Consider the following 26,787-nt stretch of genomic DNA (forward strand, 5'->3'; position numbering starts at 1 on the left):
CTTCTCCCCTGGCCTCAGGTTCCTGAGCAGCAAAACACTCACAGCCCAAGTCAGGATGCTCGGGGGAGCCTTGCCCACTGAACACAGCTTGCTGCCCCTGGACTGAGCTCTGAGCAAATGCTATGCGGCCATGCATCTTCCCCTGGCTGAGAAATCAAACTTCCCCTAAGGCTCTGTGGCTGGTGGATGGCTCAGGGACTTGCCTCCAAAAGCAGCCAGTTCTCTCCATGTGGCCTTGAGTGACCAGGGACAGCTGAAAGAAGAACAGAGAACAGGAGAACAGACTAGAAGCAGACCGTATCCTGTGCCCTCGGGAGAACATTCAGCTTCCTCTCCCTGAACCACAGGGCTCAGCCCCATGGGACTGATCTGGAGAGCAGCAGAGTGGTGTGAGCAGGACAAGCTCCGGGGCTTCTCCACTCTGTGGCCTTGGTCTGCTCGGTTTCTCACCTGTCAGGGTGCATGGTTATGAGAATTCAATAAGAATATGTGTTAAACAAGTGTCACGTAACACACACTACACATGTGTAGCTTCCCTCCTGGCTTCCCTTCTAAGTGCGCCATCACCCCACTTCCATGTGGGGCAAGCAGCCACTCTGCAGCTCCCAGCTTACCATAAGATAAATGAGGAGTCTGGCTCCCCAGACTGTTGGGTGACATGGTTGACAACTGACTGTATGTGTTGCTGCATTTTGAATAAACAAAAACGTGGGTGTTCAGTGTTGGAACCTGTTATTTTTTTCTAGCAAACACAACCACAAACTGCACAGATCCCAGTATTTTGGAAAGCGTCAGTGGATAGGAGTAGCAAAAAAATTCAATAACTTAGCTTCAATAACTTTTAAAAGAAGAAAAAAAGAAAAAGAAAACAAAACTAACACCAAATTTATTTTTAGAAATGCTTTTTTCTGCAAATATTTGTTTTAAAACTGCAAGAATATTTGGACACACACAAATAGGATTTCTCCTACAAAATCTTTAGTCTTTAGCTACTCAATCTCAATAAATCCTAGAATTCTTTTCAAATTTTCCATTCTGACCCAAATCTAATTTCAGTTCACTGTAAGAAGAAAGTGCCTTCTACTCATATTGAATAGAATATAAACTTAATTGTTCTATTCTCAATAATATTTGTTGAGAAAACAGTCTTACAGTTTTTAAAACAAATTTGTCCAGAATTATTTTAAAATTAGCTTTTACAATGACTATTCTTTATCATGCCTTATTATTATTTTGGCTGGAGTATAGTTTCGTTAGTCAAAAATCGGCTTTACTTTTATTGGTGATTATTACATTGATTAGACAAGGAGCCACACATTGGATTAGCCAAACAGACCTTTTGCTGGCTTAGTCTCCTGTGGGAGTTTCTGTACTTTTCCAGTGAGTATAATACTAAATATTATTTTGGTACCTGAAGGTTTAGTGACATGACTGTAACCGCAGTGAACAAAAATACTGTTAAAGGGCCGGCCCGTGGCTCACTCGGGAGAGTGTGGTGCTGATAACACCAAGGCCACGGGTTCGGATCCCATATAGGGATGGCCGGTTTGCTCACTGGCTGAGCGTGGTGCTGACAACACCAAGTCAAGGGTTAAGATACCCTTACCGGTCATCTTTAAAAAAAAAAAAAAATACTGTTAAAGTACAGAAACCAAAGGGCCGGCCTGTGGCTCACTTGGGTGAGCGTGGTGCTGACAACACCAAGTCAAGGGTTAAGATCCCCTTACCGGTCATCTTTAAAAAAAACAATAAAAATAAAATAATAAAGTACAGAAATGATGAGAACCAAGAGAAGAATTAGGTTAAGTGGCTGAGGCCATTGAGAGAAAGGTATGAGGACGAACTCCGAATAAACACAGATTTGACAATTTGGGGATCATTTTGCAGAAATCATGACACCTGTGCCAATAAAACTCAACACGCTCCCACTGGGTCCTGCAGCGAATCCAGGATATAGCAGGCGAGGGAATCTCAGGGTCTGTGTTTGAGGGGTGCACCAGGCAGGGCTGCGACCAGTGCAGCTTCTCAGGTCCCTGAGCTTGAGATTTATGCTCTACAGTCACCATCTCGCAGTCTTCTATAATTTTATCTTTGAGTTTGTGTTTCATAAGTGAAATCTGATGGGACAACCAAGCACAGGCCAGGGTGGGAGACTTCATTCATTTGCGGTCCTTTCTCCAGCCACCTTCCTACCTCCCTGGGACCAGTTCTGGGTCTCCTGCCCACTGCCCCCACGCAGTGACTGCACCTGCCCTGGCAGGTGTCTGGGTGCAGGTGAGGGAAGGGGCAGAGTTGGGCCTCAGGCACTGTGCGAATCTGCAATTGATCTACGAATAACCTTTGTAACCGAGGAAGCACAGCATTAAATAGCAAATAAAAAAGACCATTACAGGTTGAGAGAGAGACCATGGAAAACAGGAAAAAGCTTTCCCCTGATTTATGGACAAGGGGCCCCACATTTTCATTTGCGCTGGATCTCACAAATTATATAGCTGGGTCTGGCAGGAGGCACTCATCGGAAGGTTCTAATTCTGGAAAAGTAGGAAACAGCCTCCTTGTGGAGCATGGGGACTTCTCCCAGCAGGACTCAAGTAAGAAAACTTTAAACAGCACCAGAGCTCAGGTGAGGGTGGCCCCATACACTGGGGTCTGGTGTGGCTTCCACCTAGCCATATGGGGTGTTCTGGCGGTACATAGCATTCTGGCAGCAAAGCAAAGAATGTGGGTGGCCAGATTGATGCAGCCAGGGTTTGTGCCTTTTCCTTTTGTTTAGAATTTTGGGGCCTATCATGCACACTAGTAGGAGCGTACACTGGTACAACCTTTGGGAAATAACCCAGCATGAACTAGTAAAGTTCAAGATGCACATCAACCCTAGAGAAATTCCTGCATGTGTGCACAAAGAGACAAGCATGAGAGTGTTATGGCAGCACTGTGAGAAATATCCAAAAACTTGGAAAAATTTGAACGTTCATCAGAAGGAGAATAGATATGGCAGCATGTCCATGCAATGGGAAACTAGAGAGCAATGAAGACAAATGAATCAGAGCCACATGTTTCAACATGGAAGACTCTGGAATACAACATGGAGCAGCTCTGTGTGCACACTGCCTTTACAAGCCACAGCTCTATGTCCCCCAGCCTGGCTGAACCCTGGAAAAGGAGGGACCACTCTTCTATGGCGGAATGTGAGAGTCCCCTGCAAAACTCACTTGCACCCAATCTGCCAAGGGTCCAATGCATGAATTTCCACTATTGGAACTTTATTCCTCTGGGTCATGGATATCTGCTCTGTGGGAAATCAAAGAGACCCAATGGTTTCTGGTTCTGCAGAGCTCTGCCGGGAAGCCAGTGCCCACAGCTTAAAGCCATTCTCAATAAAAAGCTCATGGAAGAAAGCCAATGGGCAGGAAGGCTGAAAAGCAGGGTCAAGGACAAAATTCGGGGCACAGCAATATTTAAGGATTGGTCAGACGACAAAGGTCAGAGGAGGCAGCTGGAAAGCATCGGGAGACAAGAAATGCCAACAAAATCACTAGAGCTTTAAGGAGGAGTTACAGAAACTGTTCAAACACCAGGAGGTAGGTCAATTCAGGTGAGGACTAAAAAGATGTCATTAAGTAATTAGACAATTAAGAAGTCCTTGGTGACTCTAGCAGGGGCAGTTTGGTAGACTGATGGGGGTGAGATCCAGACTTGGTGGGGAGTAAAAGAGGCTGAGGAAATGGAGACACAAAATATGGGCCCTTTCAAGAAGTTTGTGAAGGGCAGAGTGGGTGCTCCAAGGGGAGAGAGGGTGAGGGTAACGTCTTCTAGAATGGGAAAGAATTATGCTTGTAAGGTAAAGGAAAGGAACCAGACACAAGGGAAGTATTAGGGAAGCAGAGAAAGAAGGGTAATTTATTGAACTGGATCCTAGAAGAGGCAAGAGAGGGTGGGAGAGAGAGACTAGGAGGGAGGTTAGTTCTGGAAATGCCATGTGGAACCTGCTAGAGGCAAAGAAGCAAAGAGCTGACAATCTGAGGGGCTTCTCTCCCGCAGGAAGGCAGAAGTTAAGGTCACTGGAGACAGAGACAGCGGTGGGGTGGACAATCTGAGGAGAGTTGAACAAGCAGGAAACAGCCACCATAGGGAATGGAATTAGAATCGAGCCAGGTGTGAAGAAAAGGCCTGGCAAGGAGCTGGCTGGGTGGAAACCGTCATCTCTGTGGTGGCGCTAATTTTCTTTTATCCCAGGAGAGCTTCTTCCAACAGAGAAGATGAAAGGCTGGATTATTCCAGGCTGGGTAGGCAGAGAAGGTAGAGCTGGACATGGGGCTTATGGCCACTGAGAGCTCTGGTTAGATGACAGCAGCTTTGGGAACAGCTGGGATGGCAGACCAAAGAGACTTTTCCAGTTTTCTTTTTTAAAGGAGATTGTGGTCTGTTGTATCTTACATATTAAATAGAAAAGCCATTCAAATGGCTGGAGTTGATGTTTTCAGTGTTGAAGTAGCAACACCTTCCTTGCTCTGAGTCACTGGCCAGGGTTCGAGTGACTTCTGTGGACACATGATCTTGCCTGCCAAGTGGCGCTCAGCCTCGTGTCTGCCCCACAAACTCAGAGGTAACAACGGGATGAGATTCTTTTCTTTACTTCCCACCCACAACCTCATGCAGGGGACTGGTGCTGCAGGTGCTTAAGAAGAAAGGTTTACAGGTTTCTAAAATATGGTATTTTGGTCAACCTGATGACCTATTGAAAAATTAATTGGATTGAAAACTATTATGTCCTGTCACTGCTTTTTTTTCTTTAAAAAGATGACCGGTAAGGGGATCTCAACCCTTGACTTGGTGTTGTCAGCACCACGCTCAGCCAGTGAGCAAACCGGCCATCCCTATATGGGATCCGAACCCGTGGCCTTGGTGTTATCAGCACCGCACTCTACTGAGTGAGCCACAGGCCGGCCCCGCGTCACTGCTTTTTGAATAGGGACCGTAGGGACTATGCTGTTGTATGCTGCGGCAGTTTTATAACCCTCTTTTTTTTTTCTTTTTGTCTTTTTTCGTGACCAGTAACGGGATCACAACCCTTGGTGTCGCGCCCGCACCGCGCTCAACCAGTGAGCGGACTGGTCTCTATATGGGATCCAAACCCTTGGCGGGAGCGCCGCTGCGCTCCCAAGCGCTGCACTCTACCAAGTGTGCCACCAGGCCGGCCCAAACCTCTTAAACATCTCTAAGTGATTGTCAGTTTTTCAGTATTTGTGTTCGTGTGTTTTAAGTCATTTTCAACCAATTATTTCTGTTCTGCACTGTTTATGCTTATTAAAAAGTCAGAATTACTTAGATATCCAATAATAGGATTTGTTCATAAGTTTTCTTTTTTTATTAGAAAAGAGATGCATGTTCCTGACAGAAAAGAAAAATGCAGATAAGCAAAAGTAGAACAGAAGGATTCGTTTACTCCCTCCCGGAGATGACCACTGTTAGTTAACATCCTGGAAACATCTTTCAGCTCCTTCTTTATGCCTGTATCTAGCGAGATCACACCATATTCACTTTTTGCAACACTTATAATTGCCTGAAGGAATTCAGCTCTCTAGGGCTCAAGTCCCCTGTCCTCCCTCCACACCTGCCTGCTCTGTGCCCCAGAAAAGGGGTGTTGGAAACAAGAGTTGAGGGTGTTGTGTGGCTGACATGAGGAGGAGGACATTAAGGGCTCCCCTGGAAGGTGAAGAGGCCACATCTGCTTTAGGGACTACACTGCCCTCACTGATTCTAACGAGCACACTTGGATATCTGTGAATAATCTGGAACCTCACAATTTGTGCTTTTGGAGCATTCCACAAAGCCATGGTGGGTCCCTCAACCAGGGACACTGAACTCATGGCTGAGTGGAGCCAGTGAAACTTGGACTTGAGCCATAAACTAGGAACGAAGCTTGAAAGATTAAATGACCTAAAATGCCAGCAATCTGCCTGAATGGCTGTTATACTAAAATAACACGGCAAGGGTGGACCTTTCCTCATGAAGCATGACATGCTCTGGTTTCTCTTCAGATCATATAAACTTTTGCCTTTTACCAATGTGCCCCCAGCAGTAACTGGGTAGGTGGCCTGCTGTCCCTGAAGAGTAAGAACTGGACAAAGTCAGGGGAGAACATCTAAACCAGCAGCTGCTCAGGCCACAGGGCTACTCTGTAAGTGGGCAGCAGTGAGGTGGGACAGGACCAGAGTGGGCATAGTTGTAGTGCTGCAGATGGGGGTCAAATCAGTAGGCTTGTCCTAAGACTGGTGCATCTGAGGGCCTTGCAGCCTGAAGAACATTGTTTGGAAAGAAAAGAAAGCCACATGCCCCGAATACAATGAGCAGTAAAGGTCCACTTTGTCTTGAGAAAGACTACAGTACACTTCATGCCCCACATGCCTACAAGGCCCACAGGAAGAGAAGGGGTGACCAGAAGCTCTCCAGAAGTCAACTGGAGTGTGGGCCAAAACAGAAGTGGGGGGGGGGCACAGCCAGATGGGGCATGCAAACTGCAGACAGGACCACAGATTTGGCCTTCACCAAGTTCCCAGGATGAGGACAGCTTTAAAATTTGATCTTAAGAGGTTTCAATGAAACGTGGGTCCTCCAGGGAAATCTGATCCACAAATGGGCAAGAAAGATGAGACTTGGGACTTGTAGGAATGAGGGTGGTGTAGCCTCCACCTCCATCTACCCCTTACTGTACAGGGTGAGAAAACCCATTGCCCAAAAGATCCAGGTTCCCTCTGGGGAACCTGGCCCCCTAGGAGCCCAGTGAGCCCCAGGAAGAGGCATAGAGTGGCAGTAGAAGGGAGAGAGGCACTTTAATGGAAGGGCAGGGAGTAATGAAGATACCTCAAGCTCTGGTTCTCGGGGTGGGAGCTGAGCTCAGCACCCCTGGTTTGCTGGGCCAAAGGTCTACATGTCCTAGTATCTCAAGATGCACAGCTGGGGTAGAACTGGTCTGACTGCATCATCCAGGCAGGGCTGAAGGCCAAGGGGCCAAGGCTCCAAGGGGCCAGGAGGCCACCCTGACTTGTGAGGCTTGAGGACAAGCAGGGTGGACTCAGCCCCTATCTCAGCTTCACCTGAGGTTCCAGCTCACTGGCTTAGGCTCCAGGCTCTGTGCAGGCAACCTCCTGCCTGAGTTAGGGACAGGGGTCCCTCTATTCCCTTCCCACTCTTGCCCACAAGACTCCATTCCTCTTTCTCTGCTTGCTTGGCCCATTCAGGAATGAGGGCATGTGCTTCCTCCAGACCCCCAGAGGTACTGCCTTCCTGTGGCCACAGTCAAGTCATGTGATCCCTGCCCTTTCAGCCCTCAATAGAGGAAGACAGACGTGGGAAGTTTCTTTCACGGTCCCAGGATACAGCAGTGGGCCACAATCCCCAAGTCTTCAAGTTCAAAATTCCCAATGTCTCTAAGAAAATTATGGGTAAACTGGCATCAGGGGGCCACATGGTATGGAGAGCAAGCAGAGCTCCGGACATGCCAGGATTTTCATCTTAGCTCTACCCCATTCCAGACATTGAGAAAGTTACTTAATTTCTCTGATTCTCCAACTTCTCGCTTACCAAAGAAGGATCCTTGCAGGGTTATGAGGATTAAACTGAGGCTATGTAGGTAAAACACCTGGCACCTTACCTGGCAGATAGGTGGTGGCCAGCGAACATCAATTTCTTTACCTCCCAACCCAGAGCGCTCATCACACCTTTGCAGACCTGCCTGGACCAGAGAAAAATCATCCTGGAGATGGGGATGAGCAACATCCATTCACCAACTTTTGCATAAAGTTCCTGTGATCTGAGCACCCTTGAACATCAACTTCACTTAGAGATTTTTTTGAAAAAATTATTTAAATATTAAAACAAATATTATGGAGAAGAAAGCAAAATTTGCATTAACATTAAAGAAAAGTAGGAGCCCATGCTCCAGACTTCTCAGGCATCCCATACGGGGCAGCTTGAAGATACTAAGACGTCCCAGGACATGACCTCAGGTTTGATTCACACAGATCCCCACCTTTTCCTGCAATGAGTCATGGACCAGAAGTGCCAGGATGCCTCCCTAGGAAATGAGGGTGGAAAAGAACAGGTCCAGAGGACAAATCAAAAGACACAGTAAGCCCTCATGCTCACCACACTGTCTGTCCCCAGAACCACCTTCCACAGTCTGTGTCTTTCTGACTTGTGAGTCATCCTCGGCCAGAGTCTTCCAAGATTATCTCACCTTCAATTCTCAGGAAAAGGCCCTCCCATTTCTAGGAAAACTTCGCAAAATTTTTCTGCATGTCCAATATGGGATGTTCAGCCAAGTTAAAGTTGTTTTCCTTATTCATGCCCCATTCCCACCTTCTGCTGCTTCTGGGGTCACCATCCAAAGTCAGATTCTGGGATGTAAACTGGAGGTGACCCATTCTTTTACCTTTGCTACCTATGCCCTGCTGGACTCAGATCTGTGGGCTCCTGTTAGCTCAGGAAGACCTGGGCTGGCAACCAGATCTCCCATGTTCACTTTCTTATCAGAAAAATGTACCTCCTTACTCAAATGAATCCCCATGTTAGCTAATTTCAGTATTTGATAGAAACAGAAAAATGTTAGTAGTCACTATCTCTCAGTGATAGGAATATAAGTGGTTTTTATTTTCATCATTTTGTTTACCTGCATTTTCTCATTTTCAACAATGAGTATGTATTATTTGTGTATAAGCAATGAAAAAAATGTAAGGACTAACATTCCTCTTGCTTAGTTGCTTCCTAATGATTTTACATTCTGAATTCAAGCTCAAAATTCAAAGCAGAAAGCCACGGAATATTTGTCCCTAGGATAAGAGAGTAGAAATCCAATAATTCCCGAACATTGACCTTTTTCAGGCTGAACCAAATTCTAGTTTATACTTAGGGTTACATGATCGAATGAAATTGCTTTGGGGCAAGGTATTTATTCAATGAACCAGAATCACAAAAAAATTAGAAGAACTGCCAGTGAAGTAAGAGAAAGCAAAATTCAAAGCCACGGACTTGGGAGATCACTTTATTCCCACAAACAATTTAGTAACCTGAGTGTCTTACTCCATTTTCTGTTGTATAATAGAACACCACAGACTGACTAATTTATAAAGAAGTTCATTTGTCTCATGGTTTTGGAAACTGGGGAGTCCAAGAGCATGGTGGAAGCTTCTGGTAGGGGTTTCGTACTGCATCATAACATGGCAGAAAAGTAGAAGAGCAAGCGAGCATGTGTGTGAAAGAGACAAGCCCAAGGGTCGGGCTCTATTAAGTTCTAAAGTTCTAGAGAGAACAAACCCAATCCTGCAAGAACTAACCAGGCCTCGTGAGATCAGCATTGATCCCTTCATGACGGTGGAGCCCCCATGACCCAAACACCTCTTAAAGGCCCCACTTCCCAACACAGCCACACCGTGGACCAAATTTCTAACACATGAATTCTGGGGTCACACTCAAACCATAGCATTGAGGAAGTAGCCCCAGATGTGAAACTGCACTATTAATTCATTCAACCAATATTTGAATATTTACTATATTCCAGGAACCATTCTAGGCACTGGGGATACAACAGTAAACAAAATTAGCTAAAATTCCTGCACTCATGAAGACTGCATTCTGGTGGCAGGGGACAGAAAATTCTCATGCAACAATATAACCCTTAGTGTAGTATTTATGCTATTTCTCTGTTTTAACTGTTTTCCTGCCATTTTTCTTAGGGAAAGAAAACTTTCTACCAGGGTAGCCTAAGGGCAGCACAGGATAGAATCCCAACCCACCCATGTCCGCTCCTGGGGTCCAGGGGTTGGTGGCATATCCAGTCAGGTTTCCTCTTCCACCGCAGTATGAATGTCCCAGGGAGAGCTGCAAATCTCTAGGTGACCTGCTTTACAGCCTAGCCCCACCTCCTGGCCCTGGCTATTGGTCATGGTCCAAGGCAGGAGAGGGCAAGCAGTCAATCTGCTTATGTGTGCCCAGCAGGTCCTCTGACCCCTGCCATCCCCACACCAAGCTGGTGTGGCTCTCCTCATACCTGCCTTAGAGTCAGTGGCCAGCCTTTAACTGTCGAACTAGTGTCCAGCCCAGAAGTTCTTCCCATCACACCCTCTCATTGACCACCTTTCTGGGCATGTCTAGACATGTCTGAATCCTCAGCAGGTACAGAGCTCAGGCCTATTCCTCTGCCCCCCACCCCCACTACTTAAGAATCAAAATTCCAAATAAAAATATCTTGTATGTGTGTGCCGCTTAGCACTTTTCAATGCACTTTTCATTTTCTGTACATGATGGTTAGGATTTCCAGTTGCAAACAAAAGTAACTAAGTTTGGCTGCCTTGCACAGCAAAGAAATTTATTTAAATGATAGGGAGTAGCTCACAAAATCTCCAGGAGTGAGGCAGGAGTAAAGTAGGGACAAGAGACACCTCAGGGAGGCTGCTCATAAATAATCAGACTAGATTAGCCAGAGCCTGCACAACAGGCAGGACAGGAGGGCAGGGGTCAGACATTAGGAGTTTCCACGTGGGACAGAGAGGAGGGAGAAGGCCAGGGGCATGTGTGTCTCTCTCTGGCAGAGATGCCTAAGCACTTTGGAGTGTACCTTCACTTGGTAAGGAAACCCTATCATGTTCCATTTCTCTGTCTCTCTCTTCCTTTCATTTTGCCAGTCCAAGGGTCCATGAAAGATTCTTCTTTCATGGATCAAGAACCTGGATATGCTGTCCGGTAACAGGAGTGTAGGAGAATCAGGCCTGAAGGCACACAGTCAGGAATAATGCCCCCAAACCCCCGCTCAGCATCGGTCTAAGAAGACATCTGCGACCACTGAGGTTAGCATACTGTCCCCACCACCTACACAGACACCCCCATGCTGGATGCTGCCTATGAAACTGCTGTCACTGGCAACTGAGATCGTACCTATTGAATCACTAAAAGGGTTGCTAAGCAGGCCCTGCTTGTTTGCTGTCACTTGCTTCCAATTCCAAATCAGTGAAGGGGGTGTGTGTGGGGATGGTGTGTCTGACTGGAGGAGCCTGAGACTCAGGCCAGTGCCCACACCCTAGCTGCAGAGTAAGATGGCTCCACCTCAGGAGACATAGAATTCCTCAAGCACAGGAAAGAAGCTCAGGTGTCAGGCAACCAAAAAGGGTGACAATTGTCTAACCCTGCATCTCATTCCATCATTACACCAACACATGAAGTTGTCAGGATGACTCTTGTTATCCCCCTTTTAGACAGAAGGAGTGGAACCAGGGCAGCTTCTCTGACAACAGGTTGAAATAAAATAGGGAGAAAAGCAAAGTATTCCTTTCAGGTTTAAAAAGAGATCAACTGCAGAAGGGTAAAATAAGACAAACTAGGTTAGGCTTCAGGTCACATAAAGAAGATGTTATCATCTCAGCTGACCATAAGCTTCATATGAACCCAGCTGAAGAGGCTGCTGACTTGGCCACCATAGAGACTTATGGACAGGACAATGTCTGGGCCTCTGGGCCTGCCAGACCTCCTGGGGCTGGGCATGGCCATAAATTTGCAGAAATGGGCAGTTAAGGTGAGGAGGCTCTGTAACATCTGGTATGTGGGTCCTGCTGCTTCAGAGGGCAGAACCGAGGCCACATGAAAGCCATGGGAGGCAGATTCCAGACTAACACCTGTAGAGCTGGTATAGAACTGGAAGGTTGTTCTATAAGGTGGTGAGGTCCCCATTACTAGGGGCATGCAAGCAGAGCATGGAAAGCCATCTGTCAGAAATTTTGGTTGAACTGGATGATAAATGCAGTTTCTCCCAACTTCAAGATGCTGTGTTAAGCTTTTACTGAGTGCTAAACATTGGGCATGATCTATAAGGTAAGGCACTGGCCCTCCAAGAGCCTCCTGGGGCCTTACTGAACTAACCAATGACAAAAAAAGAAAACCAAAATGTGCACCCTTACTAGACAGCAATTACATGCAAATACAAAAGGAATTTATACTTTACATTAGCAAAAACTGAAAGGAATGCCCAATGACAGAGAGGCCTGTGATAAAGCTGAAATGCTGGTGATTGGGTAAAATTGGTACCACCCTTTTTGAAAGCAACGTGGCAGATGGAATCAAAAAACCAAAACCATTTTCAATCCTTCAATCCAATAACTGTTTGCTTGGTAATTTACCTTAAAGAATAATTTGTAAAAGATAATTGCTATAAACTTGAAGATATTCATTATATCATTATTAATAATAGGCAAAAGTCTTAAATAGGAAAGAGGTTAAGTATAGTATGGTATGAGGCCATAATTACAAATGGTGTTTATAAAGAATCACTGTTCCTTGAGGGCAAGTCTTCCATCCCAATTACCACTGTAGCCCCAGCACTGTCTGGAACATAGAAACATCTCACTAATTATTTGTTGAATGAATGAGTGAGTGAACAACTGAACAAATGAATTCAAGCAAGGGAAAATGCTTACTATATATTACATTAAAAAACCAAACAAACAGAACTAAAAGTTACATCTAATCTATGATTTTCAGAATACAAAAGATTATATACACATGTCCTAAATGTGGATTGTAATGTGGAAAGATAAAAAACAGATGTTAGGGTCACATATTAGGGATAATGTATGGTTATTCTTATTCAACATGTTTTACAAGTGCCTATTATGTACCAGGTGCTGTTCTACATGCTGTGAGTACAGCAATGAATGAAATAGACAAAAGTTGCTACCCCAATGGAGAGCATATTCTAAAGGGTTACTGGAAGGATGAGAGTAGAGGAGAGACAGACAGTAAAAAATAAGTAAGAGAGTGTATATGCCAGATGGTGAGAAGTGCTATTGAAAAAATAAAGCAGGAAAGAGGGATAGAGTGTCAGGACAGGAAAGGGTGCCATTTTAGATGGAATGGCATGAGTATATGTAGGGAAGAGGCTCCAAGCAGAGGGAACAGCAAGTGCAAAGGCCCTGAGGCTAGAGTGTGCTTGGTGCAATCAAAGAACAGGATGGAGGTCAATGTGCTGGAGCATAGGAGTCCTGGGGGATAAAGCAGAGAGGCTACAGGAGTCAGAGTGCATGGCCCTATAGGACATCATGAGGACTTCTGGGTTTGCTCTCAATGGCACAGAGAAGCCACTTGAAGGGGTTTAAGCAGAGGTATGACATGACTTGACTTACATTTAAAGAGAGTCACTCCTCTTATAAGAACATATTATGAAAGTTTAAGACAAAAGAAAGAATTTTAAACAATGGACAGGTTATCATATCATTCACAAATTGATTCACAAAATATTTTCTGAGCACCACGTTTAAAGGGACTAGAATAGTAGGTCTACTTCAAGATTACAAAGACATATCAACTATGCAAAAATATTTTTAAATAACGTTCTTTTTTTAAAGATAGAGTTTGCTCAAACCAATTAACTGATTTTGTCTCTTTTTTAGACATTATGGAGATTGTTTTCTGAATTAACATTTATATGCATGTTTCATATTCTATACAAAGTCCTGTAATTGCAAACTGAGCTGCTGTTTGGGAAAATCCTAAAGTTGGCAGCTTATTTGTCTTGTCTTAAATATCCCACGCACAGCACTTCTGCAGCATCACTCACAATCCAACGTTACTGATAGGAGACCCTCGTGGGAAGTCTGACTGTGTTGGCAAGATTATTTGAAAAACTAATAAAATTCTTGTAATCCCTTTCAAAGATGCAGAGAGGAAAATGGCTGCATTTCAAATTCATGGCATTTCAAAGACATAAACTAAGCTCTAAGCTCTGCATTTGGAAAAAAAATCAACACAAGTTCTCTAATTTATGTTCTAAACTGAGAAAACAAATCGTTGCTAAGAAATGAAATTTGCAAAAAATATTCAAATTTGTTTCTTAAACACATTTTCTAGTTGATATGCACATACTTAAATCTACAAACTATACCAAAATATAAATTACAGGAATCACTACTATCGAAATTGGTTGATACAACTTCACATGAAATCTGGAGTCGCTTTTTGGTTTGGTTTATTTTATTCCTAGACTTTCTGCCTTAGGTGTGTATAAAACTTATCATGTGTAGTTGATATTGACACAATACTTCTGTGAAATGTCTGAGAAAGCTCGTTGCTTTTCTTCCTCCTCACACCACATACCTTAGAAAAGAGAGCTTCCTCTTAGCACCCCAGTATCTTGGTTTCTGTAACACTTGTGTCCGAGGGCTCTGCACCCCATCCCTTCTCCTGGCCATCATCTAACTTCCTACTTGCTGTACAGTTGGGCACAAAGCTACCAGAGTTCCTTTCTCCTAAAAAGCAGCCATCTTTCTAGGAGATTTGCCAATAACCCATCCAATAAACTTGCCTTTCAATCCTCTAATCACCTCTGTCCACTCCAGCCCTCCCGACCGCCGGCCTCTGCCCAGAGCTCTTCCACCTCTGGTCAGCACTGCCTGCCCTCCTGGTTCTTGCCTGCAACCCACCACATCTGTCCTTTCACTCCACCAAGAACCTCACTCCCTCAATCTGTCCACTCCATCCTGGCTTCACCTTCCTCTTGGTGGACCACTACTTCCACTTCTCTTGTTACTATCTCCAAATCCCTTGCTTTCTTGTCTCCCTGTCTAGCAAAGCCCAGTTCTGGATCAGCCTCACCGGTAGCCTTCTCCATGCCTATCTCAGGGCTGATGGGATGCTGAAGAAATCCCACAACCCCACAGATTAGTGCCCCCACAGGCCCATGGTCTCCAGCTTCAGCACGCCCTCAGTACTGCCCTGCAGTTTCTGTGGGTCGCTGTTAGCTTTTCCTGTTCTTTTCCACAGCCATCATTTTGAACCTTTTCCTCTTTCTTCACCTTTCCCACCCCATCCCACCTCCTCACACTGAGCACATATCCTAGCTCTCAATATCAGAGAAGTAATGGCTATCAGGTGTGAATTCCCTTCAATTTCCTGAGCCCACCTCCCAATTACCTACCTACATCTCTAACTCCTTTCTTCCTCCCCTCCCATCTTCAAGAAAAAGCAGGTCCTCCTCCTGATCGAGTCTCGCTCTGAACCCCACCACCTCCCACCCTCTTGCTGGCTTCACTCCATCCTTCAATCCCTCTCTCTTCTTTGTCTTTAACTGTCCCTCTACTGGCTTCTCACCATTTATTTTTAAATGCCATAATCCCTCCCAACTCAAAACAAAATTGTTCCTCAACCCTACATCCCTTCTGGTTTTCTTCCTCCTCCCCTTCAAAACCAATCTACTCTCAAGAGTTGTCTACATCCACCCCCATTCACTCAGACTTCTGCCTCTGCTACTCCACTGAACCTACTCCAAGGTCACCAGTAACCTCTTTGTTGCTAAATTTGGTGTTTGTTTTTTCAAACCTTGGCTTATCTGATCTTTCTGCACCATGTCACCCCACTTTCTTCCTTTGGCTTCTGTGGCACACCATTCTCTGATTTTCCTCCAATCTTTTTGACTATTTTCACCTTTTCTTCTGGGCTGCTCTTCCTCTACTTGTCCCATAAATGTTGGAATTTCCCCAGGGGTTTTGGTCTTCTCTGCGACTCTCTCTACTGAGGGATTTCATTCATTCCTGTGGCTTCAATTATGACCATATGCCAATAATTTGATAATTTATGACTCTATCTCCAGACCAGATGTCTCTAAACTCCAAACCACCTACTAGATATCTCACCTGGACATACCACTACACTCAACTCAAACTCACTTCCACCTCTTCCTACCTAACCCTGCTCCTTTACTATTTCTCCTCTCAGGGGAGACCTTTAGCATCCATCCACTTAGATACCCAAGGCAGAAACCTGGGCATCATCTCTAACTTGCTACTCTCCTCCATGTCCTCAGCTCATCACTCACAAAGCCTTCTGAATATTTACCTCCTTAATATATCTCAAATCCACCCTGTCTTTTCCACTGTGTGGGATCACTGCAGCAGCTTCCCAATCCATATCCCAGCCTCATCTTTTCCTGGCCATTCTCCACATAGCCCCTAGACCTTTTCAAAATGCACGTCTCCTTAAAAACCTTCATTATCTTTAGAATAAAGTTATATCCTCAGCTTAATATACTAGATTCTTCAGGATCCAGCCCTGGTCAATCGCTCCAACTCCTCAGTGTGTGAGATTAAGCATCTGGTTAATTCCCTTCTAAATATGAATACCTGTAGAACTTCACTGAGACCTTTTCCCCCCCTCTAAGAAGGTAGAAGGCTAGCATAATGCTCTACTGGAATCCTTTAAAATTCTAGCTTCTAAGCATCTAGAATTCCATTCGTTCCTTTAGGGTTCTATGCCCTAAAACCACCCCTAAAAAATGGTAAAACAAATATATTGAACATTTTCTCATGAATCAGGCACTTTATCTCATTTAATTCTCACAACTCTGAGGTACACATCATTTCCATTTCACAAATGAGAAAACTGAGACCTAGGAAGATCAAAGATTAAATAACCTAACCAAAGTCATGCAACTAGTAGGAGAGTGAATGGGGACTGGAACTTATATTACCCAAGACATTATCTCCTGCCTGTTTATTCATAGTCAAACCAATTTCTGATAATCCAAGATGAAAAATGTGGAAACAGACTAATATTTGGTAAGTGCTTAATATTCATGAAGTAATTTACATAAGGCATCTCATGTATTCCTTACAACATTTTCAAATAAGCAAACTACAGATCCAAGAAGGCAGTTTATGCAAAGTCACACAGCTAGTAAGTGGGTTTAAATTTCCCCACCTCCACCCTTACTAGCTGCTCCCTTATACCAATAAACATCATTTTACAACTGAAGAAACAGGTCCAGCCCAGAGTCACACATCTATTGAGAAGCAAAGTCAGGATTAGGACTCATGTTTCCTGACTCCACTTGACTGGGTAGATGCTATTTTAGTCCCTGAGTGCTGGGAGAATTGTGGAACCCTGACTTTTTCCTGAAAACTAACACTACTACTGAAAAGCTAAACTGATCTCCAAAAGGTTTCAGCTCAGGCTCCAGGCAGGCTTCTCTGGTAGCCCTCTGTTGATACTCTGCCAGTACCCACCTTGTGGCATAGTCCTTACCCTATCCACTTTTCCAACGGCCTCTGCTCTCACAGAATCAGGCACTCTCCATGAGCACACATCTCATTTCCCCCTCCCTCCTTACAGTTTTCTCATCTTCAGTAATGAGGCCCCATCTGTTCACCCAGCTCCAATTGCCTTCCCTCATGGTTTAGCCAGGCTCAGATCCCCTCTGCCATGCATCTTAGAAGTCCTATTAGTTCTTCCCTAAATGTCATCCGTTTTACTCATTCCCCCACCCCAGCCTTCCCTCCCTGCTTGTCACCGACTCAAGGATGACAGGGTTGTTTTCTCTCAGGCTCTGTCTCTTTGGTTTGAATTAGATTCAGGGTAATAGTCCCTTTGGTTACTTCCTTTTTGGCCATGAATTAATTATTCCCATATATTCGAGCATTCTCCCCAGAATGCCTCAGCTGACATATATCCAAAACGTCCGGAGGGGGTGACAAATGAAACATGTATGGGATTAATCGAACCAGCTAGCCAACACCAGAACCTTTAGTGGGGAAAGATTCAGAAAAGATGCTACCTAGCAAGGTGGGACATCACCACTGGGAACTTGCGATGTTAAGCAGAGGGTTGAAGAAGGGGAAGGAACCTCGGGCTGTCTCTGCTTCATAATTGGCAGGAGCAGATCTTTCCCAGAAAGGGAGTGGGAGGTAGGGCATTTAGGCACAGGAAGGAGTAGGGCCAACAGCTAGAAAGAGAGGAACAGGAAGAACTGATGACATTTAGGGGAGAATTGACAGGAATCATAGGCATGAATCTATCAATTCCTAGCATCACAGTATTAGAAGGGCTCCCAAAGCATTCAGAAAAAATTCCAACCCATTGTACAAATGACATAAACATTTCTTCAAAGGGATAGCATCCCTCTAGTGGAATACCTCCAGAAATGAGAAATGCTTAACCTTAGGAAATCAGGATTTGGGAGGTATATGTGAGTTTCAATTAAATTTCAGCTCATTTTTAATTCAACAAATATCTGTCTCTATATATTAATATCTATTGAGTACACACTAAGTGCCAGACGCTACGGGAACTGGACCCTATTTGTAATACAGACATGGTCCCTGATATGCGGATCTTCTAATCTAATGAGGAAGATGGATGCATAAATATGCAAGTAGAATAAGGGAAGTAGAGGGTGTCTCTCAAACACAGAGTGGGGCACCTAACACAGACCCGGGCATCTAGAAGTTTTCACAAAACGGGCTGCCTCTAGAAAGGGGCTTGAAGGGTGATGAGAAGTTAGCTGAGGGCAAGGTGGAGGGGCCCACGGGAGTCAGAGAAAACGGGTGCTTAAGCCTTCCCAGCTTCCAAAGAAGTCAGAGTGTTGCAAGAAGAAGGCGGAGTCCCAAATCTTGAAGGCCCTTCTAGCCACGCTAAGGAGTGTGGTCTTAATTCCAGAGGCAATGAGAAGCCTGCGAAGGATTTTAAGCCGGAAAAGCGCCCTCTGTCTGGCTGCGCTGGGGGAGATGCTGCGGTATCCGGGGGTGGGGTGAAGGAACCTGGGATGGGAAGGCCTTGGTAGACCAAGGAATGTGACGAAAAGTAAAGAGCTCCTCTATGGCAAGATCGAGACACAAATAAAGGGATAAAGTTCAGAATATGGTGTGAAGGTCTTCTCCATCTTCCCTCACCTTTGCTGGGAGGGAACCAAGGGGTTCACCCTCGGTTTGTCCCATCACCATGGGGTGTGGGCTGGGGGACTGCTCCTCTCCCCTCTTCCCAGACAGGAAAACTGAGGCCCAGGGTCCCGAAGTGGGAATCGAAGAGAAAAAGAATCCAAACGGCCTCCCAAGAGGTCTCGCACGATCCTTCCAGGGTCCCACGGCCTGCCCCATTTCTCCACCCGCCATCCCCAACAGGCCGTCTTTGCTATGGAAACCGTCCTCCCGCCTTCCTCCGTGCCTCCGTTCCTTCAATGCACCCTGGGAAATGCAGTCCATCTCTGATTGACTGCCCGCGACATGAGCCCACTTCAAGTACTTAAAGGACTACAAGTTCCAGAAGGCCGTGCGAAAACCCCGGCGGTCTCTGGGGGATGTGGTCTTGACAGAGCTAGACCCAGGAGCCCGCGGGCGGGGCCGGAGGAAGAGGGGACGGCGCTCCCAATGGGCAGCCTCCTGGGCGGGCCCCATGTCTCCATTGGCTACGACGGCGCGGGGGAGGCGGAGTCAGAGGAATGAAGCGCGGAGCTGTTCGCCGCTCCAGGTGCTGAGTCCGAGGGAAGCTCCGGACGCGAGAGCCGCGGTCGCCGCCGCCGGGAAGACGGGGCCGTGAGGAGCGCGCTGCCGGGCGCTGGCCGCCCTCACGCCCGCTGCCTGAGGTCTGTGCTGCTGGATTCGCTTTTGTTTTATTGCGGAGGGGATAAACTGAGGCGGGAGGGGGCCTGGGGAGTTGATGGGACGTGTCCTCGCTGCTCTCAAGACCATCTGCCCCGGAGAGCTGCTGACTGACTCCGGGTCTCCCGTGGCCCGGCGCCTGAGGTCCTAGCAGCTTGGGTTAGTTTTTGTTTTATGGTGAGGCGGGCTCTTGACAGTGAGGGGCGAGGGCTGGAGGACACCCCCCCCCCGGGGGGGAGCGTTGGACTCTTGGAGCCGCCCTGCCCCTGTGCCTGAAGGGCTGCAGGATTACGGAGGATGGGGGGGGGAGAGGTTCTGAGGCGGGGGGATCCTTCCCCACAACACCTCAGCTACTTGACGTTACAAAGGGGTCTGGATGTGAAAGATGAGACCGCGGGCCTCCTCCCCTCCTTGGGTTATTGAGGAAGCGCACTTTTGGATTTAAGGAAGACCCTTCCCCACGCCCCCTCCTCCCGCAGCCTAGGGTTTTGTGAAGAGGGGTGGTTGAGGACGTGGGTGAAAACAGAGTGCTCTTTTCCCTTCCACTTGGACTCTCCTAGGTTATTGGGGGAGGGGAGGGGATTGGAATGTGAAGGGAAAAGACCCGGAGCCCCCTCCCCATCCTGCTGAGAGTGGCTGGTGAAAGAAAGCACTGACGGATGCTCAGGGTCCTCCGCGCTCCGGGCCCGCCCCTAAGGCCGGAGTGGCCTGGGTGTGGGAGGTGGGGGGGGGGGAGTAACAGGAGCTGAGGAACCCCTCCCCACATCTACCCCCCGGACCTTATCTCCCAGGCCCTCCCTACCTGGATCCAAGCCCGGGGCCATAAATTGAGACCATCCTCCGTGCCCCGCCCCGCCCCGTCGACCGGGGTTCCTGCACCGCTGCTGCGGGTCGACCCCATATGGGCATGTGCGCGGCGGGACAGGGCGGGTTCCCTTTCAAGCATCCCGGAGCTCCAAACAGACGCCCTACGCGAAGGGCTGCTCCGCTCGGCTCGGGGCGCGCTCCAGATCGGGCCGCCGGGACCCGCGTCCCGGGCGCGCGGCGGCAGCTCCTGGGCGCGGGGCTTTGGCGCTTGGCTCAGGCATCTGCGAGAGGACAAACAATATCAGGTATTTAAATACCTGATATTCTTTGGCGCTTGGCTCAGGCATCTGCGAGAGGACAAACAATATCAGGTATTTAAATACCTGATATTCTTTGGCGCTTGGCTCAGGCATCTGCGAGAGGACAAAGCGGCGGTCGCCGCACTGGCAGTCTGCGCCGCGGGCTGGGCGGGGGGCGCGGCCCGGGGAGGGGGGGCTTCGGGCGCGGCGCGGGTAGCTTCCACAGAAACGTGCCAGGAGCGGGGCGGGAGACAAAGCGTGCTCGCTCCTCGCGGGCCCGCGCGAGTCGAGATGGAAAATCCCGAGGGAGGAGCAGGCTCCCCCGGCGCTATATCCTACACCCTCCTCTTTTCCCGCACATCCTCCCCCCCCACCCCCCGCCGGCCCGGCACCAAAGATGCCTTGTGCACGATAGTGATTAGAACCCCTTCTGGGAGGCTTCAGGACCTGTGAGTGACCACGAGGACAGGGACAGGCAGGAGCTCCCCCCTGCAGGAAGGGCCTGGGGTTCAGGGGACATGAGTGGGCCAGGGTCCAGAAGGGCATCCCTACTGGACCCCCACCCACGCCCCATTAGCCCTGTTAGGTCAGATTTGGTTTGGGGGCCAGGGTGTATTTGTGTGTGTGGGTGTGTCTGTGTGTGAGTGTTAGTATGAGTTTTTGCATAGGTGATAGTGTGGGTCAGAATGTGAGTGTGAATGTGTGTGATTGGGTGAATGTGCCAGTATGTACTCCAGTGTTCATGTATGTGTCATGGTGAGTTTGTGCATCTGGCTATGTGTGTGAGAGAGAACAGGAACCACTTACTGCTGGACTCAAGTGTTGAGAGGAGCAAGGTAGTCACTCCTTCAACTCTCAAGGCACAATAATGACCTAGGGTCCAAATGGATGCCCTTGGGTTGAAAGCAGCTTCAGGCTGCCTGGGACCTAGCCTACATGCTGGGGTTGGGCCCAACAAGTGGGGACTTCACAAGTATATGGAGCCTTCTTCTGCCCTTCTGGGGCCTCTTGTCGGATGCTAACATCTTCTCCAGTGCCCTTCCCTTCCCATCCCTCAGAAACCTTATCCTGCTGTAATGGGCTGCCCTAAAGACCAGAATTCCACCCCACCAGCACAGGCTGCCAAGTGGAGCGGGGGGTGGGGGGAGCTCATCAACAGTGTCCTTTATGTGGTGCAAGATTGTGTGGCAAGGCAACTTTTGTCACTTTGGCTTCTATGTCTGGAAGGGCCATGGAGCTGAAGTTGCTGGTCAGTCACAGGTGATGTCTCAGAAATATCAGATACAGTCACAGAGTGGACACAAAAGTGACACATAGATATCACTATGGGGTGATATCCCTAGAGGATGAGCACGGCCCTCCCAGACCTGTCCAGCCCCAGCAAGTGACCCCAATTTCACAGTGCTTTTATGGCGAAGGTTCTGTGTGGCTTTGAGATAATCTCCACAGAGATCTCTATCCCATGGGATAAGGGGCCAGACTGTGGCCGGTGGAATAACAGGAAGAGCAGGTACCAGATGGTGGAGCCACCATGCAGCCCAGCCTGCCTGGCCCAGTCTCCACAAATATCCACTGCCAGTATTGAGAGCGACCTCTGCTGGGAGGAAGTTAAACCAAGGCACAATTTAGCAATTAACACTCCCCCATGGTGCAGAGGCTCAGAATGAGTGTGGGCATTATTAGATAAAACCACAGACCCTTCTATTTGGGGGCTCCCTGTCTACCTTCAGGGTCCTGAGTTGATGTTCTTGTCTGCAGTTCCTTCAAGCTAGTTCAAGCAGTGGAACTGCTGCTGTCCTCACTGTTGTGGAAATGTTCAAAGAAGGCCTGAAGGCCTTGTTCCAGTTTCCATCCAGTTGAGGGTGGGCACCAAATCTGCTTATGAAAACAATGTATGGAAAACATGTATCAAGCTCAGGCAGGTTTAGGCATCTTTCCAGTATCTCATCTTCCTCTGTTACTCGTGTTCCCTTCCCCTCTTTTCTTGTCCCACTTTTATCCTCTTTATTATTAAGTCAGTCAATAACATTTTTCAAAGACGAGCCTTCTTTTCCTCAACGATGATGTGGCCCAGAAAATGCAGACATCTGGAGGCTGTTACTAAATGCAAAGAGCTGGCAAACACTGGCTCTTCCAGGACTACTGGTGGGAGTGGGAGAGATAGACAAGACAAACTCAGTCCTAAATGCCCACCTGGTGACATGTATCTCATCTCCTGGAGTTAACTCTGAAGGGATTTCATGCAGTCACAAAAGCTTTAGAGCTCCTCAAAGGAAAGTAGGTATTTAAATACCTGATATTGTTCTTACTTTGGCATTCATGTGATTTGCATTGAACTATGTGACTCAGTATCATAAAGTAAAAATAGGACTTAATCTCTTCCTCGCCTGTTTGGAAGGTGACTGCATATGGTGTGTTGTGTTCTGCATTGGAGAGTGAAAAGCTAAATTGTCTCATAAATTGAACCACCTGCTTATCCTGATTAGAGAATGGTACTTAACATCACCTACAGGCAATAACATTATTTTATATTTCTTTTAATTCATACCTGAATCTTTGTCTCGTAACACATTTCCTCATGCTCATGCATTATTACTTTCACTTGAAGTTAATCAAGAATGTTCAATCCTTGTACTGTAGCCAAACAAATTAAATATCAGCAGATACAGGAAGATGTGGGTGGTGTTTCTGTTCTTTGGGGGCTCAAAAAAAATTCTTGGAGTTTATAGGAAAGAAGAAAAGAGCCCTAAGATTTGGTAAATCTTGTGGGTGAAGTTACAGCTTTCTGAGGAGAGGTTCCTTAGAAATTTCCAGGAAGGCTGGTCGTGCTGAAGAATCTGAACGTGCATGCAAGTGGCAGCATGCATACTGGGAATGACACTGCAGCCCCTGGGATTCCTAAATCCCTGCACTAATGCAGGGTTTCCGGGGAAATCCCCCAAGTCTTTCCTACTCCCTCAAGCAGCCCGCTGAGTCGCTAAGGTGCGGAGCTGTCCGAGGTTCTGGAGAATTGGCTTCCAGCTGGCCTCAGCGGGTCTGGTAGGAAAAAAAGGACTTAAGGGCACGGAGCAGAAGCAAGAGCTGAGGGCCACGGCCTCTGTGAGGATCCCCCAAAGCTAATCACAGAAAGGAACAGGAGGAAACAGCTGTGGAGGCTTTTACTGCATCACTTCAAATGAACCCATCCACAATCCCTATTTAAAGAATTACGAGCTAATAAGAGGAAACATTTTCTGAGTCAGGCTCCTCACATGTAAGAATGTATTTAGTTCTCACAGTCCTGTGAGGTAGGAGGTGGTGTTATTCCCTCTTTCAAGATGAAGAAATGAGTCTCTGAGAGAAAAAGGGCTTGCCCAAGGTCACGCAGAAGGGGAAGAGTTTAGTTTCCACCCTGGATCTCCAGAACTTCTCCTTACCACTGTTTCCCTACTGCTATTATAGAAACTAAACTCAAGTATTGAACTGTCCTATATAAGGTTCTAACCAAATTTTAGAGACGTGGGATTGGGGATTAATGAGGATTCAGACACAAATCACAAAGAGTCCTTTCAAGTTCTGCAAGGATAATGCCACATACATTACATCTTATCCTGGCAAAAGGCTTGTTACCTGAACTTGGTTACAAATGAAGGGAAACGTATAATGACCCTCATGACCAGTAGTCCAGGGTTTTCTTTCCAGAGTGGAAAGTTTTTCACAGGAAGCCAAGCCTGGATGGCAACAAAGTGGTTTTTTGTTTGTTTTTGAAAGGAAGCTAAAAAAGAAAAAAAAAAAAAAAAAAAAAAGCAAGCTGTTATTATTTGACAAGGAGTGCATATAGAGCCAAAGAAATAGGGTTTATCTATATTTTCTAGCATTCTGTTCCAAAGCTGAGTACACTTGGATATTGTTAAGAGATTCCTTCCACCTATTCACACTCTCAGATTTTCACAGCAAAACCTCTAACACCTAAATAAAAGTTTTCACAGTTGTGGGCCTCAGCTAATCTCTGGAAGCATCACATTCCTGTCTCAGGCCATCGCAGCCAATGCTCTACCTTCATATGTGGATGCAAGGCTCCTGAAGGTGCGCAGGTTTGGGGCTTGATGGACTTCAGGCCACATCTTTTCTGGTGCTCCAAGGGTAGCAGTTCCAATTGCCCCAATCTTGTAACTCACTCAGGGGCCTGTGCCTGAGAACTCTCCATTCCGTAGCTGTAGGTTTGGGTGTCTAAAGGGGGTAGAGAGAAGTAGACTTGAGCTTTTTCTCCTTCCTGGGCCTCCGTCTGTACAACACCTAGATGGGGGCTTGGCCTTTTAAAAAAATGCCTAAAGGGCTGGCCGATTAGCTCAGTTTGTTAGAGCACAGTATTAATAACACCAAGGTCAAGGGTTTGACTCCCCATACCAGCCAGGCACCAAAAAACAAATAAGAAAATACTTCAAATCAAGGTGGGTCTCCATTCCATTTTGAGTGATTCCTTCCCCTTCCAGGCTGGGGCTTTACAGAGCTCTGACGCAAGGAGGAAAGGCTGCTATTGCTTTTCCCAAGGGCATTTAGAGGCCAAGGACCCAGCTCCCCATCTGGGTCTGTTCTGACTCATGGCCACAGACAGATTTGATTGTTTTCTTATTTAGAGTCATTAATTAACTCTCCTCAGCATCTGAACAGCATGTAATAAGAGGGAGGTCATTTGTGGGGGTCTCTAGACAGCCATGCCAAGGACCGAGCACCATCTTCTTTGCCAACAGGATCAGGAAATGGTTTTTCATCCTGGCTATAACCCTACAGAAAGCTTAGATTGTCAAGATATTAGTCCAATATGAGAAAGGAAACAAAAGTGCAGTTGATTGCAAGGCTGCTATAGTTACTCTGACAAAAACTAGGAGGCCCAGGAGGCCCTCAATAAAGGACTAATTTTCATTCACTCAACAAACATTTCTGTGCCTGCAATGTGCCAGGCACAGAGCTAGGCACAGGGAACACAACCCCAACTTGGGATAAGCCCTGTCATGTAGAAATCTTACATGGAATGATGAAACTGATGCAGAAACCCTGAAAAGGGTGTGTGTTGTAAGCAGAGTTTTCTAGAGATGGAAAGAACCTTAATAATCTTAAAACATCAACTCTTTTTTTTTAACGTGAGGTAAGAGGCTAAGGGAAGTTGGGGGTTGCTCTGGCCACAGCCCTGGTTAGTAGCAAAGATGGGGCTCAGAACACAGGTTTTATAATGCCTAAAGCAACTGCTACTCTGTTCATTAAATTATCCAAAGGGCACATTCCATTAACATAGCCTTCTTTGAATCAACTTCAATGCAAAACCTGTATTTAAAGTTGAAATACAAACAAATAATAGATAAAATAGAAGAAGTAGAATGTTCATCTACGCCTATGTTGTCCTATATGGTTGTCACTAGCCACATGGGGCTATCAAGCACTTGAAATGTGGCTAGTCTTAACTGAAATGTGCTGTAAGTACAAAGCATACACCAGATTTCAAAAAAATAGTATTAAAAAAAGGTAAAATATCTCATTAATAATGGTAACATTGACTATAGGTTGAAATAATAATATTTTGGATATATTGAGTTAAGTTTTTTATTAAAATTAATTTTACTTTGGGCTGGCCCGGTGGCGCACTGGAGAGTGCACTGCTTGGGAGTGCGGCGGCGCTCCCGCTGAGGGTTCGGATCCCATGTGGAGACCGGTTCCCGCTCACTGGCTGAGCGCGGTGTGGGCACAACACCGAGGGTTGCGATCCCGTTACCAGTCAGTAAAAAAGACAAAAAGGAAAAAAATAAAATAAAATTAATTTTACTTGTTTCTTTTTACTTTTTAATGTGGCTGATAGAAAATCTGTAATTATGTAGTGGCTTATATTTATATCTCACATTATATTTCTACTGGACAGTGCTGTTGTAGAGTGCTTCCATTTATGAAGAAATTTTCTTTACAAACTGAGGCATTTAGCAAAATGGGTTCTGTAATCAATCAGCCTGAGATAAAATCCTGGCTCTGCCATTTGGGCTGTGTGATCTTGAGCAGTTGTGCTTCTGTTTCCTCACCTGTAAAATGAGGATGATAACAGAGCCTGCCTCCTAGGTTATGAGTTAAATCACTTAGAAAAGTGACTAGTCCATAGTGAATGTTCACTTAATATTAACTATTGTTATTACTATCAGAGGAGGCTTATAGAATTTTGCAAGATAGGGACAACAGGAAAGAGAGCAAGCAGACAAGTTTCAGATAAATCAAGCAAAAGATTTATTACTAGTTAAAACATGATTGAAAAG

The 26,787-nt window shown here is 46.4% G+C and overlaps 1 protein-coding gene across 1 annotated transcript in view; it reads left to right on the forward strand.

Moving 5' to 3' along the window:
- The first annotated feature begins 19,295 nt into the window (after window positions 1-19,295).
- The window catches only part of SMPD3 (sphingomyelin phosphodiesterase 3, neutral membrane (neutral sphingomyelinase II)), an 87,582-nt gene continuing 80,090 nt past the window's right edge, over window positions 19,296-26,787 (forward strand). The window contains exon 1 of the mRNA XM_008567099.1: window positions 19,296-19,393. The gene's annotated coding sequence lies outside the window, so the exon portion shown is untranslated. The remainder of the gene's footprint in view (window positions 19,394-26,787) is intronic.

The sequence above is a fragment of the Galeopterus variegatus genome, unplaced genomic scaffold, assembly GCF_000696425.1.
Source record: "Galeopterus variegatus unplaced genomic scaffold, G_variegatus-3.0.2 Scaffold18, whole genome shotgun sequence".
Classification (NCBI taxonomy): domain Eukaryota; kingdom Metazoa; phylum Chordata; class Mammalia; order Dermoptera; family Cynocephalidae; genus Galeopterus; species Galeopterus variegatus.